The 8,552-nt window shown below is 38.7% G+C and overlaps 1 pseudogene; it reads right to left on the minus strand.

The window, feature by feature from the left end:
• Positions 1-580: 580 nt before the first annotated feature.
• LOC126093777 (5S ribosomal RNA) lies at positions 581-698 on the minus strand (annotated as a pseudogene).
• Positions 699-8,552: the final 7,854 nt, after the last annotated feature.

Genomic DNA, 8,552 nt, shown 5'->3' on the forward strand with positions numbered 1-8,552 from the left:
GGCAGCATCCAAGTCCCCAGGTAGGGACTTGCTGCTCCAGAGGAGCTCATATACAGCTAGATGGGTAGACAGCAGGTTGGCATAGGTTCCTCATCCGGGATGGTGGGCTGGAGACTTAACATACTTACACTGAAAATGACTAATATTTATACAAGGCAGGCCTTCATTTGTCATGCTACAATGAGACAGCAATGATATCACTTGGCCTGCTTTTCGCATCTGGTCAGTTCACTTGGTTGCTTCATGATTTTACAACTTTACTTTTCAGACACTCTTTCTGCCATGTTACTATAATGAATAGTTAGCCTTGTGTCCGATTTCTACTTCCTTGCGCTACTTTGCTTCATCACTATTATGAAACTAAAACTAAACTCCGTCCAAACAGGCCTTGGAAGGCCCAGCGATACCGACCGGCTGCCGTGTCATTCTCAGGTCACAAGCATAACTGGATGTGGATATGGAGGGGTACGTGGTCAGCACACTGCTCTCTCAGCCATATGTCAGTTTACGAGACCAGAGTCTCTACTTCTCAATAAAGTAGCTCCTCAGTTTGCCTCACAAGGGCTGAGTGCACCCCACTTGCCAACAGCACTCAGCAGACCAGATGGTCACACATCCAAGTTCTAGTCCAGCCCGACAGTGCTTAACTTCGGTGATCTGACAGGAACCGGTGATACCATTGTGGCAAGGCCGTTGGCACACTATTATGAAGGCACCTCTTTGTCACCATTATGTTATTCTACTGTGCTGCTGGCTTGAGCACCCAGCTCAAACAGGTTATCACAGTTGCTTGTATTTGCTGCAATATCAGCTGTCCTTCTTCACTGGAATTTCGACTGGCTATTGACCTGCTCTGCCCTGCCTCTTGCATTGCTGTGAAAGGTTTCTAAAGTTTATGTGGCTGCTGCCAAATATATTGTTCTGTGGTGCTTCACTCCCCTTGCCTCTATCTCTTTGGGGGCAGGTAAACGCCATAAAAAATTTCCCTTGAGGGGCATGATCATTAATTTACAAATTTAAAATCTGATCCACTTATGACACTTGAGTATTATTATTGTGATATGTTTTCCGCAGCAGGTGTGTGAAAATTCATCTTAACAATAAAATAGTAGCATTAAATGTGGTAACCACATTTAACAATCAGCCCATAACAGTATAAAAGTTCGACAATTGGTGGTTCAACTTTGGTATAACTTTCTTTCAATTTTAGTGGTATATCTTGAAACAGTTCTTGCCTGCTCTAAGGCAGAAACGTTCTTTGTTCACAGAATACATCCACACAGTTCAGACCAAGGTTTTCCTGAACAGAAAACTGCACCTTTTCTAGATGATGAGTGAATTGGCTGATGTTTAATGCTTTTATGGCATTGAAATTATTTTTAGAGCCAACAAACTTTTTTACATCTCTTAACGAAAGTGAATGTTGGGTTATTCACCACTTTCATCATTGTCAACACTACTTCGCAACATGTAATTTTATCAAACAGTATTCGGTAAAATTCTTCCTCTGTTATTCCTTTTTGGCAAAATATACTGGATGGAGAACGGCGGTAGTTAGCGCCACCAACCACAAAGAAGACCATCTGTGATCTATAAAAATTCTATTCGAATAAAAAGTAATATTGCATGTAGATTTATGGAACCTTTAGTCACTAATTAGTTGGTTAGTTGAGAGAACTACCACTCTGGAGCGGTAAGCTAAGAAAAATATGTGGTTAGCCACAGTGACCACCGTCCTATCAAAGCGTCTATGTAATTGGTAGGTTACAAATGTCCATTCTACAAAGAGTTAAGAAATCCACCTCCAATTTCACTGAGGTTTCTTTGAAAAAGATCTAGGCATAGATACGCAGAATACAGTTACATACAATGCTCTGGTTTGACTCTCAGTCCATCTAGCTTGAACCAAAGGGCTCTTCAATTATGCTCTTAATTCCAAAACATTATTTTATAAAATTCAGTCCAGGGATTCATACTCTTACAAAGACAGATTTCCTCTGAACTACTAGATATGTTGTAATACAGTCGTTTTATGCACACCACTCGCAAACACGGTTTAGTCCACAATCTCATGTAATCTTCTCACTTAACAGATAATTCATACAATCGAAAATCCAGGATGGAATGTAACAATATTATGAAAAGTATAGTTGCTACTCACCAATAGCGGAGGTACTGAGACTGGCTTCAGCTGCCAGAGACTGTGGTCATGTGTATGTGAGTTGTGTTTGTGTGTGTGTGTGTGTGTGTGTGTGTGTGTGTGTGTGTGTGTGTGTTGTCTGTTTTTGACAAAGGCCTTGTTGGTCGAAAGCTCATTTTGTGATAGTCTTTTTGTTGCTACTTAACAGATAATTCATTACTCTGTTGTTCTCTTAACTAATTCATGCTTCTATTAGTAAATCAATCAAACTCTTTCATTTCATCATGTAAAGAAGCAGTACAATGAGACACAATACTTTTCCTCCTCAGCAAATCATTCCACAGTAAATTGTCCCATTAGTTATTTCTCATGTTCAGCATCTTCCTTAGCCTTTCCGGTAGCTCCTTCACCCTTTTTTGGTAAATCGTTTGGAACTTTGTCTTTTGATACAACGGTATTCCTTACTTTTTTTTTAAAAAAAACAGACATCCTTAAAACTGGACTTAAACGATAACTGCTCATGGTACAAACACATACAATATATTGGTCGGTAGTTACAATTTTTAGGCTTGATTTACAATTATTTACAGGTTACCTACACGTTGCAATTCCATACCATCTTATACCTTTTCTTCTCATAATCTACTTCCTTGTACACCTCGTCACTGTACCATGTGCATTGAGTCCTAGTGGCATCATATGCATTGTAGGTGGTTTTACATCCATGATAATAGATCGTTACAGTAACACTTGCAACTGTCTCCTTCAGCTGAAACAATGCCTTACAGTGTTTGTGTGTTTAAGAGCAATTACACAGCGTGTTTCCTTACCCTCATTATCTACACCATTGTAAGTATCGTCAAATTTATCATGATTCTCAGGGATAAATTCCGAAAAGGATTCAGTCATGTCGGCTCACTAATTAGATTTACAAACATTTTCCTCCTTCTTCTCTTCTTCCCTTCCACATTGGAAAAGGCGGCACCACGCCAAATGGCTTCGAAACTGCGTTCTTCAGAAATAAATGCGTCTGTGTCAGAGACACGTGCAGTTTCTTGTACATGTGGTCTAGTTACTTTGGCCTCAAAATAACAACCATTGCCACATAGTGGCGTAGACAGTACTGCACCTAAAGCAGTATACTCATGTTGCTAATCTCATACTCATTTACGCTTCTAAAGCACGCACTTACTGCGTCTCGTACTACAGCTACTTCAGATTCCGCATTTCCATAAGACATTAGAGCTGTTCCTGTTACGCTGCTTTTCTGAACTTCCACAACGCCAGTACTTTGCATATCATTTTCTCCATAATTTCTCCTGCTTCCTCATAATCGCAGCATTTTTTACTGGTGGACAAATATAATCCCATTCCTTCTCTATTCACTATCTCCTCTGTAGTAGCAAAACACCAGTCTTGTTTCCTGTCCTTATCAACCCTTTTTTCTCCTCTAAAGCTGCTTTGTCTGTTTCAATTGCCCCTACTTGCTTAAACATATTCACATTGCTCACATATAAATTCACAATCCTCATTTGTAACTGACCTATTTTAACACCCAAAGGGCCAAAGCTCCCAACACTTCCTTTGTTTCTGACTCAGGCATCGTAGACCCTCTGACAGTTATGTAAAACCCAACAAACAACAAGAGAAAAACTTAAGATGCAGCCACTTAAATATACTATTATCACACGCCTACTACAACATAACATTCCGCCTGAATGGCTACTCATAACTTTTATATTGCATATTTAAACACAAGAAATCGCCTGAATGAAAAATGCTCCTATCATAGCACAAAAAATGGCGAATGTGTTCTGGGCAGAGTTAGGAATGTAAAAGAAAGGAACTAGCTTTTCGACTCATCTAGCAGCTTCGGAGACATTTAAATCAAAACATCTTAAAATATTTGAGCTTTTTTACTTGGTATTAGCACCCATGTCATGTTATATAATGCGTATGTCAAGTCAAGTAATATGATACCTGATGTCTCCCTTGTAGACCTCTGCTACTTGAAAGGTGTGATAAGCAATTATATCTCTGTTGTTAGAGCCCTCCAATCCTGCTACAGCACTCACTTTGTCTCCTGGGTACCACAGAATTGCTGCGGTAACCCAATTATCATATTGATTTGCATCCACATTCTCCATAGTAAAATTGAGAACACATCTCACAAAAACCAACGGCCAATGAAGAACAAGTTTTGCTAAAGATCACTACTATATTACCAATGGCCTTATAGACCATCAGGCGAGAACGCCTAAATCGTTCATACTACATATGTCACTGGTAGTGAGGACCAGGAATCATCTTAAGATAAATGAAGTTGAGTCCGGTTTAAAGGACAAGATAATCGTCAAACTATTAAATTGACTAATGATCTTACCTATTATTACAGAGATTGAAATAAAGTAATCATTCTTTCCTTGTCTCCCACGAGATTGTTTTTTTTTTTTTTTTTCAAAAAATGTATGTGAAATCTTATGGGACTTAACTGCTAAGGTCATCAGTCCCTAAGCTTACACGCTACTTAACCGAAATTATCCTAAGGACAACAAACACACCCATGCCTGAGGGCGGACTCAAACCTCCGCTGGGACGAGTCGCACAGTCCATGACAGCAGCACCTTAGATCGCTTGGCTAATCCCGTGCAGCGACTGTTTTTTTTTTTTAATAGAAAAACAAAACCATCAACACATTGATCTGTGTTATTTCTCTGAGCTTATCTGTGAGCTAGAGTACGTGACCTTGAACCGGAATTAGCTGCTGCAGCACTTGGCGCGCATGTGCAGTACTGCTATGTGATGTCATACGAGGTATGGGATGTTGCGCAAGCCTGCAGCTATCTAGTTTTACTAGAGTTGTGGGGCACCAAAATTCAGGGACCAGAAGTTTTGCAGTTGATAATGCAGCAACTGGAATTTGAGGTTGGGATAAGCACTCGCAATATAAGGAATGAATATATTTAGACTGTGTCAGTCATTGTGCAGCTGCTCGTGCAACAGCATTGGATGGTGAACAGACATGTTATGTTATTGGAGGGGATTTAGGTGTTCTCACCTGACGGTCTATAAGGCCATTGATAATATAGTAGTGACCTTAAACAATAATGTTGGAGCACAAGTTGTTCTTCATGGGCCATCAGTTTTTTCAGATGTGTTCTCGATTTTACAATGGAGTATATGGATGCAAATCAACACGGTAACGGTTGGATTACCACTGCAATTGTGTGGTACCCACGAGACAAAGTGAATACTGTAGCAGGATTGGAGGCCTCTAACAACAGAAATGTAATTGCTTATTGCACCCTTCAAGTAGCAGAGGTGTGCAACCGGGATGCTCTAGAAGCACATAAATTTGTGTTTATTTGTTCTTACAACCTCACCATGCACGTAACAGGGGTGGGTTTGGAGTAGAAATAGTTCCTTCCAGGAAAAAATCCCCTCCCCCACTCATAAGTAAAAAAGTGCTTTGAAGTTTTCCCAGATCAAATCCAGCCACAGAAATTTTATCCCCCCCAGAAAAACATTTTTAATTATTACGTGCAATCTCTTCAGCCACATGATATTATATATTGTTTACTATTGCTAGTTCATCTTTTGGATTTTGACATTCAGTCAGGGACTTTAGCGTATTATTTACTAGATGCAGGTGTGCCAACACCTTGCAGCTAAGAGAGCTCACTGTACTGAGGAAGTAAGGTTAACTCATAAAAAAGGGCGAATATGTGAAGGTGTTTTGATTAACCCTTGGATGCATGAATGGCTGGACTTGCAGAAATACTTGAGAGTGGTCTATAAGACCCCTACATTAAAATAAACACAAAATGTTCATAATGAAAGAACTATTATCAATTTTTGAAGGAGTTGATAATGACACAGATGGAATAAGAAATGTTTTTCATGATATTGTGACATTCATTGTAGTATAATATGAAATAAAATATCTTAATTTATTTTACAGTTCCCCTTAGGTTAAATAACTAACTCTCAGTTTTACTGATCAACGTCAAAATATTTGCTCACTAGATATAAAACTCTTGACAAATAATTTAACTGTATTCTTTTCATATATTTTTTGTGCATCTGCAGATTGTATGACCATTTTTTTCATCTAGGTAATATGGATACCTGAAACAATTTGTTTTTGTTGATATTCCAGTTTCCATAATCTCTTTCAGTTGGTGAGCCTTATAATGGCTTATAGAAGTTTCTTTTGGAGATGTGGGTTGTTGCTTGTGTTCTCCACATGAGAAGAATTCTCCTTTAGTCAGATCTGTCTTCCGTGTAGGCGGAATATTACTGTGAAAATAATCACAAGGCAATTACTGCTACTACAGTTTCTTAACTGTCTCTTTCAAATTTATGTAAGTGCCTTCAGGTCAAGAGAATCAACTTGCGATTTACATTCATTATAGAACAAAACTATCTTTCACTTGCTTTTACGTCCTCAATCAACAGAGGTGCTGTGGTGCAGAGAACTCAATAGGTTTGCTCTTTTTTACCACATAATGTACTGTTGCCAAATTGTCTTTTGAACCAAAATACTGATGGTAAAACTTCTCTGAACACTGAAGCCTTCAGTTCTAGTGGAATTTCCTTTTTCCTGGGGACTGAAGACCTCACATGTTAAGTCCCTTAGTGCTCAGAGCCATTTGAACCATTTTTTCCATTTCGTTTTGTTACACTACCTCTTACTAGAGCAGGTCGAATTTTCATGGAAATGTTACTTATATTCTGCTCATTCTTCTTCTTCTTCTTCTTCTTCTTCCGCTGTACATTCACTAATGGATCATTGCGATCAAATTTGCCCAGTCTTCTCTATCTCTTCCAGCATTAATCAAGTCACCGGCGTTTATTATTCCTGTCCACTGTCTGATATTAGAGAGCCATGACATTTTTCTCCTGCAAATTCCTCTTTTGCCTTCGATCTTCCCCATGATTATCAGTTTAAGAAGGTGATACCCTTCATTTCACATCACGTTTGATTATGATTAGCAGTTCGCGTCTCTTTGTAATATTCTCAAGATGTCTTCATTTGTTTTCCTTGCTGTTCATGGAATTTTAAGTATTCTTCAATATAACCACATCTCGATACCTTCCAACTTGTTCATGGTGTTCACTTTCAACGTCCAACTTTCCACACCATACAAAAGCACTGACTACACGTAGCTCTTCATAAATCTAACTTTGAGGTTAATATCAAAGTCAGTGCTAGTGAACACTTTGTTAAATTTCATGATTACACTGCGGACCTTCTCTATTCTGCATCTGATTTCGATATCTGATGAGCATGTCCCCAAGGAGTTAAATCTATTCACCTTGTTCTTGGGTAGATGATAATTATGCATTAATTCTGAATTTTGATGCTCATCTGAATTGCGAGTGACTGTCGTAAATTTAGTCTTTTTGGTGCTGATATTGAGACCCATATTCCTGCTATGTTCTCCCACCGTAGTCAGAAGATATTGCAGATCGTTCATGTTATCTGCAGTTAAGACTGTGTCATCTGTGTATGTTATGTTGTTGATCCATACCTCATTTACTTTTATACCTATCTCATAATCTTCAAGCGCCTCCTGGAACATGTGTTCTGAGTGCAGGTCAAAAAAGAGTGGTGAGAGTACACAGCCTTGTCTAACTCCTCCACAGATTTTTTTGTGCTTCTGTCAATTGGCCACCAGTTCTGATCTCAGCGGTTTGATTCCAGTACAGATTTTCTATACAATGAATATTTCCGTCTATGTCCAGTCTTCTGGAAATTTGTACAAGTTCATAGTGTTGCACTCTGTCAAACGCTTTTTCATAGCCTATGAGCCACAGAATTACGTTCTTCCTCTGATCGTAGCACTTTTGAACAAATACCTGAATCATGTCCAATGCTTCCCTCATACTAGACTGTGTCTAAATCCAAACTGTGAATATCCCATATTCCTTTCACACTTGGCTGTGATTCTACGTATATTGATTGATCTTGAGAAATATCTTTATGGTATGGCTTATCAGGCTAATTAGTCTGTGGTCTCCACATTTTCTTGCATTGTTCTTCTTTGGCAAAGGGATGAAGTGTGATGTCAGCCATTTGTCAGGAAACTTACGCATGTTGTAAATTTGATTAAATATTTTTTGGAGAACTGAGATGTTGTTATCATCTATAATTTCAGAATTTCAACTGATATTTGATCTGGACCAACTGTTTTTCTATCTTTTGCCATTCCTACTGCTCTTCTGATTTCATCTATTGTGATGGCAGGACCCAATAGACCCTCATTATCTTTATTTTCTATTTCAGGTCTTTCATCTGCAGAAAGATTGTTTATATAGTTCTCCCAGTTAGTTTTCTTTTGCTGATCGTCCTGTGCTATGTCTCCTTGGTCATTTTCTATATTTGAGAAGGTTTTCTTATGATATACAC

This window comes from Schistocerca cancellata, chromosome 7 (genome assembly GCF_023864275.1).
Source record: "Schistocerca cancellata isolate TAMUIC-IGC-003103 chromosome 7, iqSchCanc2.1, whole genome shotgun sequence".
Lineage (NCBI taxonomy): Eukaryota > Metazoa > Arthropoda > Insecta > Orthoptera > Acrididae > Schistocerca > Schistocerca cancellata.